Source organism: Phocoena phocoena, chromosome 5 (genome assembly GCF_963924675.1).
Source record: "Phocoena phocoena chromosome 5, mPhoPho1.1, whole genome shotgun sequence".
NCBI classification, from domain to species: domain Eukaryota; kingdom Metazoa; phylum Chordata; class Mammalia; order Artiodactyla; family Phocoenidae; genus Phocoena; species Phocoena phocoena.
This window is the reverse complement of record NC_089223.1, coordinates 4,728,861-4,741,121: the sequence shown is the minus strand read 5'-3', so window position 1 is coordinate 4,741,121 and position 12,261 is coordinate 4,728,861. Positions and strand designations below refer to the sequence as shown.

At 36.4% G+C, this 12,261-nt stretch overlaps 1 protein-coding gene across 3 annotated transcripts in view; it reads left to right on the top strand.

The window, feature by feature from the left end:
• Positions 1-12,261, top strand: part of FSTL5 (follistatin like 5) — a 656,124-nt gene that overhangs the window by 50,921 nt on the left and 592,942 nt on the right. The window lies entirely within an intron of this gene.

The window sequence follows — 12,261 nt, the reverse complement described above, 5'->3', positions numbered from 1 at the left end:
TTATATCTCTGTTGAATCATTACTTAATATAATTAATTTATATATTCAGTGTTAAGTCTATTAGATGAATATATGTTGGTGATGGTTATATCTTCTTATTTTATGCTTCTTATTAAGACTATATTTTCTCTCTAATTCCTTCACCATGCTTCCATATTTTTTACGTGCATTTTATCTCAGATTCTAGTATTGCTATGCCAAATATCTTTGTTCTTATTTGGATTAGATAGATTGATTGATATAGATATACATTTCTGTTCTTTTAAGTGCTTCTTGAAGACAACATGTTACTAGATCTTATTTTTTGACCCATCAGAGTTTTAAATGGTGAATTTAACTGTTTTTAATTACTATTATTACTCTTACATTTGGTTTTGTTTTCAACATCTTCCATTTATATTTCATGTGTTTTACTGTACTTTTATGTTCTATTTTTCTTGTTTCTTCCTTTCATTGTATAGGTATAATTTCCTTTAATTGGTTTAAATGTTCTAGTTTGGTTTTCTCATTATCATATAAAATCTCTACTTAAAACTCAGGTTTATATTCTATTTATCGATTTATTAACTTCCTTAACATTTATATCTACCCATAGAACAACACATATTTCACTTAGATTAGACTTCAATCCCTTTGTATTCTACTGTCTGTCCTCCCAAAACACAAGTTGATAGTCTACATCTGTGCCTTTACCTAATAGGCAACTAGCTTTTCTTTTCTTTTGTTGTTCTTGTTATTTAGGCAACTATATACTTGTTGTCATGAAGTTATTTCCTTGTCAAATTCTTCTGGAGTCTGTTTTCTCAAAGAGTGACTCTCAAAGTGAAAGAGGAAAAAGTCACACCACAACAGTGAACTGTTGTGAACAACAACAGTTCAGTCTTGCAAATAGAACAACAAGAACAACAAGATAGAACAACAAGATAGAACAACAAGAACTCTGCTGAATTATTGACAGCCCAAAATATTGAAACCATATTTATACCTAAAGATATTTTATTATAAACTCACATATAAATGTTAAAAAATTAATTTTAGTAATTTAAACATTTCATTGTCTTCTTATAAGTATGTTGCTATTGAGAAGTCTGATGTCAATATAATTCTTTTTTTTTTTTTTACTATAATTTACTCTTTCTTTCTGGAATTTAAATATATATGTACAGTATATGTAATATATACATATACATATGTCACTGATCTCTTTATATTTCACTCTATGCAAGTATTTATAATTCATTTTCTTATATCTTAATTGATATGTTACAAACTCTTTTGATTCTAGATTAATTACATAGTGTGGATAATATATTTCCACTATTTCTTCTACTCTTTCTTACTTCCATTTTTAGGTTTCTATTTTGCTGGAATCCCTATTAACAGTTGAAGGCACTACTAATTAGAAGCCTTGTATCACATAACTTCACTGACATCTTTTCTAACACTCTTTCCAGGATTCTTTGTCTTATCTCACTTATACTTTGCTAATCATTCTGTTTCATTCTTCCTGCAATTTATTTCATTTCTCATTTTACTATTTCAACTATTATACTGTTCAAGATTAATATTTCTACTTAGTTTTTCTCTATGATTACTTGTTCTCATTTCATTTACTAAAACATTTTCTTAAATATACCCATCATGTTTATTTTAAAATTATAATTATCTCCTATGGTTTATGTTGTCTATTTGTCTTTATCTTCTAGTAATTGTATTAAGATGCCTAGATGTTTTGATCTGCAAAATCATGTTTAGGCACTGCTCCCTGTTAATCCTGATTCTAATTTGATTCAAAAGAGAGTAAGAGACTGCAGTGTTAAGATCCTTAGGCACCAAAGAACCATTTCTGATCTTCCCGGTACTACAAATGTTCCACGAACTCCTGTACTGAGAAGTTTACCTTTCAACTCTTTGAAAGGAACAATGTTGTGAAGCTGTAGTGCCCTTAGATTGTAATCCATAAATCCTTGTGATCTTGAAATACAGTAGGTAGAGAAATACATGAGCAAGAATATATAATCAGCCAGCTCACTCCAGCTGGGGGCTTGAGCTGTACTGAAAGTATTCTGCTGACAGTGGGCTTTGGGGTTTTTGCAGCAGACATATGTGTTACAGTACCAGTGGAAAGGGCACTTATAAGGCTTTTGTAGCTAGATAGAAGTGGAGGGAAGAGCAAATCTCCAAAGATTTCTATCTCTTCTCCAACCACTTCTCACTGGCCACCTACACCAGTCATGACAACCTCTGAACTTCCCAGTAGTTTATCATATCTTTTATAGGCTCTTACTTGCATGTTTTAATTTGCTTTATATATTTTTCCAAAGAATTAGCAGACAATAGAAGTTGAAAAAAATGTTCCTAGTTCACATCAAGCGTCTTAGCATCTTGCCAGCATCTTAGTTCTAACACTGCAATTTGCACTGTCCCAAGATCTTTTGTCTGCCCTCCCCACATAGGGTATACTGAGTGGGATAAATGCTCACTCTTTCAGCATTAGCCAACAGTGTAAATTTCCAGCTAGCCCCTCTGATTGTGGACCCTATATCTCTGAGAGTATATTTTTCAGCACATCTAGTTTATAATATTACTCAATCTCAACAGTCCCAACATTTTTGCACTACCCATTACTATAGTTTTCTTATTTCTACTTGTGTCTTCATTTGCTTAATGATTTTAAACTCTTGGTGACTTGAAACCCATAAAAGGTGTGGAAAGAAAATAATATGCCTAAAAATATCTTGCTGTGGTTTATGACATAGAGTGTTTTTCCTATTGTTTTCCTCTAAGAGTTTTATAATTTCTGGTCTTGCATTTAGGTCTTTAATCCATTTGGAGTTTATTTTTGTGTATGGTGTTAGGTAGTGTTCTAATTTCATTCTTTTACATGTAACTGTCCAGTTTTCCCAGCACCACTTATTGAAGAGGCTGTCTTTTCTCCATTGTTTGTTCTTGCCTGCTTTGTTGTAATTTAGGTGACATATGTGCATGGGTTTATCTCTGGGCTTTCTATCCTGTACCATTGATCTATAGTTCTGTTTTTGTACCAGTACCATATTGTCTCGCTTACTGTAGCTTTGTAGTATAGTTTGAAGTCAGGGAGCCTGATCCTCCAGCTCCATTTTTCTTTCTCAAGATTGCTTTGGCAGGAAGAGATATGGGGATATATGTATATGTTTAGCTGATTCACTTTGTTGTAAAGCAGAAACGAACACACCATTGTAACGCAATTATACTCCAATAAAGATGTTAAAAAAAAAAGATTGCTTTGACTATTCAGGGTCTTTTTTGTTTCCATACAAATTGTAAAATTTTTTGTTCTAATTCTGTGAAGAATGCCATTGGTAGTATGATAGGGATTGCATTGGATCTGTAGATTGCTTTGGGTAGTATAGTCATTTTCACAATATTGATACTTCCAATCCAAGAACATGGTATATATTTCCATCTGTTTATGTCATCTTTGACTTCTTTCATGAGTGTTTTATAGTTTTCTCAGTACAAGTCTTTTGCCTCCTTAGGTAACTTTATTCCTAGGTATTTTATTCTTTTTGTTATGATGGTAAATAGGATTATTTCTCCTTCTGATTTTTCATTGTTAATGTATAGAAATACCAGAGTTCTGTGTGTTAATTTTGTATCCTGCAACCTTACCAAATTCATTGATTAGTTCTAGTAGTTTTCTGGTGGCATTTTTAGGATATTCTATATATAGTGTCAAGTCATCTGCACACAGTGACTGTTTTACTTCTTCTTTTCCAATTTGTATTCCTTTTATTTCTTTTTTCTCTGATTGCTGTGGGTAGGACTTCCAAAACTACGTTGAATAAGAGTATTGAGAGTGGACACCCTTGTCTTTTTCCTGACAAGCATTAGTGTAAATGCTTTCAGTTTTGGACCATTAAGTATGATTTTTTCTGTGGGTTTGTCATATATGGCCTTTATTACGTTGCGGTAGGTTCCCTCTATGCCCATTTCTGGAGAGTTTTTTTATCATAAATGGGTGTTGAATTTTGTCAAAAGCTTTTTCTGCATCTACTGAGATGATCATATGGTTTTTATTCCTTAACTTATTAATGTGGTCCATCACATTGATTGATTTGCATATATCGAAGAATCCTTGCATCCCTTGGATAAATCTCACTCAATCATGGTGTATGATCCTTTTAATATGTTGTTGGATTCTGCTTGCTAGTATTTGTTCAGGATTATTGTGTCTATGTTCATCAGTGTTATTGGTCTATAATTTTCTTTTTTTGTGATATCTTTTTCTGGTTTTGGTATCAGGGTGATGGTGGCTTCGTAGAATGAGTTTGGGAGTGTTCCTCCCTTGCAATTTTTTGGAAGAGTTTGAGAAGAATTGGTTTTAGCTCTTCGCTACATGTGTGATAAATTTCACCTGTGAAGCCATCTGGTCCTGGACTTTTGTTTGTTGGAAGATTTTTAATTACAGTTTCAATTTCATTACTTGTGATAGGTCTGTTTATATTTTCTAGTTCTTCCTGGTTCAGTCTTGGACAATTACACCTCACCAAGAATCTGCCCATTTCTTCATCGCTGTCCATTTTATTGGCCTATAGCTGTTTGTAGTAGTCCCTTATAATCTTTTGTATTTCTTTTTTTTTACTTTTTTATTTTTTTTGCAGTATGTGGGCCTCTCACTGTTGTGGCCTCTCCCCTTGCAGAGCACAGGCTCTGGACGCACAGGCTCAACGGCCATGGCTCATGGGCCTAGCTGGTCCATGGCATGTGGGATCTTCCCAGACTGGGGCACGAATCCGTGTCCCCTGCATTGGCAGGCAGACTCTCAACCACTGCGCCACCAGGGAAGCCCAATCCTTTGTATTTCTGTGGCGTCAGTTGTGATTTCTCCTTTTTCATTTCTAATTTTATTGATTTGCATCCTCTCCCTTTTTTTCTTGATGAGTCTGGCTAAGGGTTTATCAATTTTGTTTATCTTCTCTAAGAACCAGCTTTTAGTTTTATTGATCTTTGTTATTGTTTTCTTGTTTCTATTTCATTTATTTCTGCTCTGATCTTTATGATTTCTTTCCTTCTATTAACTTTGGATTTTCTTTGTTCTTCTTTCTCTAGTTGATTTAGGTGTGGGGTTAGATTGTGTATTTGAGATTTTTCTTGTTTGTTGAGGGGAGATTGAATTGCTATAAACTTCCATCTTAGAGCTGCTTTTGCTGCATCCCGTAGGTTTTGGGTCGTTGTGTTTTCATTGTCATTTGTTTCTATGTACTTTTTTATTCTTTGATTTTTTCAGTGATGTCTTGGTTATTTAGTAGCACACTGTTTAGCCTCCACATATTTGTGGTTTTTACAGGGTTTTTTTTTCTGTAATTGATTTCCAATCTCATAACACTCTGGTCAGAAAAGATGCTTGACATAATTTCAATTTTCTTAAATTTTCTGAGGCGATTTGTGACCCAAGGTGTGATCTACCCTGGAGACTGTTCCGTGTACCCTTGAAAAGAAAGTGTATTCTGCCACTTTCGGGTGGAATGTTCTATAAATATCAATTAAATCTATTTGGTCTATTGTGTCTTTTAAAGCTTGTGTTTCCTTATTTATTTTGTTTGGATGATCTGTCCATTGGAGTAAGTGGGTTGTTGAAGTCCCCTACTATTATTGCATTACTGTTGGTTTCCCATTTCATGGTTGTTAGCATTTGCCTTATGTGTTGAGGTGCTCCTATGTTGAGTGCATAAACATTTATAATTGTTATATCTTCTTGGATTGATCCCTTGATCATTATGTGGTGTCCTTCCTTATCTCTTTTAACAGTCTTTATTTTAAAGTCTATTTTATCTGATATGAGTATTGATACTCCAGCTTTCTTTTGATTTCCATTTGCATGGAATAACTTTTTCCACTCCCTCACTTTCAGTCTGTATGTGTCCCTAGGTCTGAAGTGGGTGTCTTGTAGACAGAATATATATGGGTCTTGTTTTTGTATCCATTCAGCCAGTATGTGTCTTTTGGTTGGGGCAATTAATCCATTTACATTCAAGGTTACTATTGATATATATGCTTCTATTACCATTTTCTTAATTGTTTTGGGCTTGTTTTTGTGTGTCTTTTCCTTCTCTTGTGTTTCCTGCCTAGAGAAGTTTCTTTAGCATTTGTTGTGAAGCTGGTTTGGTGCTACTGAATTCTCTTAGCTTTTGCTTATCTGAAAAGCTTTTGATTTCTCTGGGAAATCTGAATGAGACCCTTGCTGGGTAGAGTAATCTTGGTTGTAGGTTTTTCTCTTTCATAACTTTAAGTATATCCTGCCACTCCCTTCTGGCCTGCAGAGTTTCTGCTGAAAAATCAGCTGACAACCTTATGGGTATTCCTTTGTATATTTTTTTTTGTTTTTCCCTTTCTACTTTTAATATTTTTTTTGAATTTAATTTTTATTAGTTTGATTAATATGTGTTTTGGTGTGTTTCTCCTAGGGTTTATCCTGTATAGGACTCTCTTTGCTTCCTGGACTTAGGTGACAGTTTCCCTTCCCACGTTAGGGAGGTAGTGGGAAGCAGCAGCAGAGCACAGGGAGATCAGCTCAGTGCTTTGCGATGAGCTAGAGAGGTGGGATAGGGAAGGTGGGAGGGAAGTTCATGAGGGAGGGGATATGGGGATATATGTATGCATATGGCTGAATCACTTTGTTGTACAACAGATACTAACACAGTATTGTGAAGCAATTATACTCCAATAAAGATCGAGTAAAAAAGAAAGAAAGAAAATAACATGCTTATAGATTCAATAAGGTTTTAATTGTCAGATTTAAATATGCATGTGTGTACTACTAAATGCATTTCCTAAAGGGGGTGAAAACAATATTAACAGCAGTGGGTAGACCAGATGAATTACTGACCACAAAATTGTATCTTGTCTGTAATATGTTATTGAATGTCATCTGTAAACTATCCTGGGATTTTACTTTTTTTATATCTTGCATATGTTTCAGTCCTTAGTGTATATTGTAAATTTTTTGAGGGAAGAGACTTTGACAACGATTGTAAACAGGAGGTTCTGTCAGCAAGATGGAGGGCTAGATGTAGTCTCCCCCAGAAACACAACAAAACCAATAAACAACAACAGCAAACTGATGAAAGTAGCTCTCGGAAAGTTCAGTATCATAATAAAGGGCAGCAGAAATCCTGTGAAGCTAAAAGTCTCAGGATCACTGCACAGAAAAACATAGGGAACATTTTACCTGCATCACCCTTTACCCCAATCCAGAGCAGCTCAGCACCAAGAGTTATCCCTTGGAGGTATTTTATCCCATGCAAGCCTCACTGCCATGGATGTTTGCAGCCTTTGCTACTGAAGACCCCCACAGTCTTCACGAATACTAAACCCAGCTGATGGAGCTGCCCAGAGTTCCTGCCTGTTCATCTCGTCTGGAGCTAGAGATGTCTGTAGTGAGACCTACACACAGGGGCCCCACTCACTGCCTCACTGCTTTGGCCTGCTCTCCAGGATTGGAACACCACAGTGCCTCACTATCTGTAGGACCAGAGCTGCTGCTGCTCTGCCCCCACCCCCTGCCCAAGTTCTAAGTCAAGGCTTTGATCCACCATCACTGTGACTGCACTGCTGTAGCTCTGTGTGGCCACTGGGCTTCTAAGTTGCAACTTTGTCCCACCATCACTGGGTCCAAGCTGCTGCTGTTCTGTGACTAACCCAGATCATGTTTCAGCTTTGACCCACCATCACCAGGCTGCACTGCTATGGCTCTGTGCCCAGAGTTCTAAGTTGTGACTTTGACTTGCTTGCTATCACTGGTGCTGAGTTGCTGCTGTTCTGCAATCCCTCCTGGGACTAGAGTCAGGACTTTGATCCTCCACCCTCAGAGCATGCAGCTACTGCCCTCTGTTCCCTAGGCACAAGCCACCACTGTACTCTGTCAACCCAGGGCCTTGCTACTGCTGTATCCTCTCCCATCCTCTGCAGCCTGAGTCAACGCAGTGAGCCCCAGAGACCCAGACCCCAGTTCCATAGGAGATTTTCACACTCCTGCACCTTAGACACTGACACCACCACTGCTGCAAGTGCATCTGTGCCCCCAAGATCCAGGCACTGTGGAAGGTCAATGTGCACCTGATCCGAGGGTCCTGGCTCCACTGCTATTCTGAGAGTAGAGTGTCAGCCCTGGCACCAGGAGGGATCTCTTGGAGAGAATATCCTCCCATGGGCAAAAAAGAATAGAAGGACTCTAAGAGCCTTCATCTCCGCGGACTGCAATAGCTCTAGCTGCCACAGCCACTCACAGAACCTCTGTAGTCTCAGCCACAGAAGACCACCCACTCTCTTTGCCAACATTAACCTAGACTGATGGAGTTTCATGTGACCTCCTTGGAACCAAAGACACTGCACCCCACCCAGCCAGCACTCTTGTAGATACCTTCAGGTGAAAATATTTCCACATTAAATCCAGTCTGAAAAGTCTAGAAGAGAGGACTGCTCAATCAAATAAGCAGACATCAGTGTAAAGCAACAGAAACGTGAAAAAGCAAGGAAACATGACACCACCAAAGGCACACAATAATTTTCCAGTAACTGACCTCAGAGAAATGGAGATCTGCAAGATACCTAAAAAATAATTCAAAGTAATTATTTTAAGGAAAGCTCAGTGAGATTTAAGGGAGCACAGACAAAGGAGTCAATGAACTAGTAAAAGAATGCATGAACAAAACGAGACGTTCAACACAGAGATAGAAATCATAAAAAAGAACTGACCAGACATCTGGAGCTGAAAAAAAAAAACAGTGACTAAAAATGAAAAAGGAAACAGGGAGCTTAAATACCAGGCTCTATCAAGCATTAGAAAGAAAATGTGAATTTGAAGACATCTCTTGATATTATTGAATCAGATGAGAAAAAAGAATAAGAATGAAAAAGAGTAAGAAAGCTTAGGTGAATTATGGCACACCATTAAGAAAAACAATATTTGCATTATAGAAGTCCCAGAAGGAAAAGGGAGAAGGCGAAAAGGACAGAAAACTTATTTAAAGAAATATGGCTGAAAGCTTTCCAGATCTGGGAAGAGATATAGCCATCCAGGTACATGAAGCTCAAACATCCCCAAATAGATTCAACTCAGAGATCTTCACCAAGACACGTTATAATCAAACCCTCAAAAATCAAACACAGAGAAAGAATTTTGAATGCAGTAAGAGAAAAAAAGACTCATCAAATACAAGGGAACCCTAAAGAGAAAGGCTATCATCAGATTCCTCAGCAGAAACCTTGCAGTCCCATTTACAATAGCATCAAAAACGATAATCTTAACCAAGGAAGTGAAACACCTATACACTGAAAACTATGAGATACAGATGAAAGAAATTGAAGAAGATACAAATAAATGGAAAGATATCCCACGTTCTTGAATTAGAAGAATTAATATTGTGAAAATGTCCATATTACCCAATGAGATAACAGATTCAGTGCCTGTAATTCCAATGACATTTTTCACCAATGGAAAAAAAATCTATCCTGACATTTGAATGAAACCACAAAAGATCCCAAAGAGCCATAACAATCTGGAGAAGAAAGAACAAAGTAGGAGGCTTCACACCTGATTTCAAATTATATTTCAAACTTAGGTAATCAAAATAATATGGTACTGGAATAAAAGGAAGTGCGTAGACCAGTGGAACAGAATCAAGAGCCCATACATCAGCCACACATACAAGGTCAGCTAATTTTTGACAAGGGCACCCAGAACATGCAATGGGAAAAGGATAGCCTCTTCAGTAAATAGTGCTAGGAAAACTGGGTATCCACATGCAGAAGATTAAAACTGGAACTCTGTCTTACAACACTCATAAAAATTAACTTAAAATGGATTAAGACCTACTTGTAAGATCTGAAATGGTAAAACTACTGGAAGAAAACAGGAAAAAATTATTTATTTTTTGGAAATGACTCCAAATCATAAGCAACAAAAGCAAAAATAAGTGGGACTAAATCAAACAAAAAACCTTCAGCAGAGCAAAGGAAACAATCAATAAATTAGAAAGCAGCCTACAGAATGAGAGAAAATATTTACAAATCATGTATCTGATAAACGGTTAGTTTAAAATATAAATAACTTATACAGCTCAATAACAAACAAGCAAATAATCCAATTAAAAATAGGAAAAATAGCTAAATAGACATTTTTCCAAAGAATATATCCAAATGGCTAACTAATACATAAAAATGTGCTCAACATCACTAATCATCAGGGAAGCGCAAATCAAAAGTGCAATGAGGTATCATCTCACCACCTGTTATAATGGCTATTATCAAAAAGACAAAAGATAACAAGTGTTTAAGAAGAAGTGGGGAAAAGGGAACCTTAGTGCACTGTCGATGGGAATGTAAATTGCTACAGATATTATAGAAAATGGTAGAGTTTTTCTTCAAAACAATTAAGATAAACCTACAGTATGATCCAGAATTCCCACTTCTGGGTATATATCTGAAGGAAAAGAAATTACTATCTGGAAGAGATATCTGCACCCTTATGTTCCTTTAGCATTAGACAATAGCCAGCACATGGAAGCAACCTAAGTGTCAATGGACAGACGAATAGATACTGAAAATGCAGTAGTATTCAGCCATTAAAACACGGAAATACTGCCATTTGGGACAACACTAATGAAACTGGAGATCATTATGCTAAGTGAAATAAGCCAGATGGAGAAAGACACATGCTGTATAGTATCACCAATATGTGGAATATTTTTAAAAGGTCAATTTCATAGAGACAAAGAATAGAATGGTGGTTGCAAGTGTTGAGGGGAAGGAAAATGGGGTGATGCAGGTCAAAGGGTACAAATTTAAAAGAAATCATAAGAAGTTACAGGAAGAATAAGTCTGAGGGTCTAAGCGTACAGTACATTGACTATATTTAATAATAACAACCCCATATTGTATACAGTGGTCTCTCCATATCTGCAGATGTGGAGCCCATGGATATGGAGGGCCACCTCTACTATGCCATTTTATATAAGGAACTTGAGCACCCATGGATTCTGGTATCCTTGGAGGTCCTGAACCCAATCCCTGCAGATACCAACTAATGACTGTACATGAAAGTTGCTGAGAGATCTTAAACATTCTCACCACACCCAAAAAGAATTAACCATGTAATATGATCAATGTGTTAATTGTCTTGATTTTGGTAATCATTCCACACTGTGTGTTTTTGAAAATATTTATAATACCATCAGGTTGTATACCTTAAATATATACAAGTATTTTTGTCAATTATTCCTCAATAAAGTTGAAAAAAGTAAACAATTGTAAACCATGCCAAAGGTCTCACTTACCTTTTGGTGAAAATTAAGCTGATATTACAATAGCTCTTGCCACCTACCTGGCTAAGCATCAATGAAAATTCTATCAAATATTCTTCTACCTTTTCTAGGAAGATCTCAGTTGGGCAGCTCACCTCTTTATTAGGGCAGTTTAACTCAAGTTTGGGCTCAGGTCTCATGTAATCATATTTGCTTGAAAATACTTCTGTACATGTCATGGTCATCACCCCCTAGAGAACTTCATGAACTTACAGTTTGAAAATGCAAGTAGGGGAAGCTAGGCTGTGACTTTTGGTCACCTCAGATGAGATAATATATGTAAACAACTTAAAAATTGCTTGCCACCTAGTAAAACTGATATGAGTGTTTTAATCTCCCAGCTTCTCCTCCTCCTATTCCTTCTCTTCCTCTCCATCTCCTTCTTCTCCGCCTACTAATTCTCCTTCTTCTCCTTGTATTCCTTAAGCCTCAGTTTTCTTTTCATTGACACTTGCAAATGGTCTCTCTGCCTATTGGGAGTCAACTGGTGTGTTGATGCTTAGACTCCATGCTACTGACCACTGTTCTTATCTTCCTCAAAACGCCCCATGGTTACCTGTGCCAAGAATATCTCATATCAGTTTGGGGTTACCTGGGATACCTGGCTATAAGTATTTATAGTTTCTTCATTGCAGGATATAGTTTATTGACAAAGTATATTCTCAATAATAAATGGTAGTTATTAATTGGCAGTCTTTCTAAGTTTTATATTGCTATCCATCAATCCAATAACAAGTTCTCTTTTCTCCTTAAAATCCCGTAAAAATATCAAATATAATATGAACCTACAATAAGAAGCAACTACAATTTTTTTAACTTTTTATTTTACATTGGAGTATAGTTGATTTACAATGTTGTGTTAGTTTCAGGTGTACAGCAAAGTGATTCAGTTATATATATCTATTCTTTGACTTCAGAA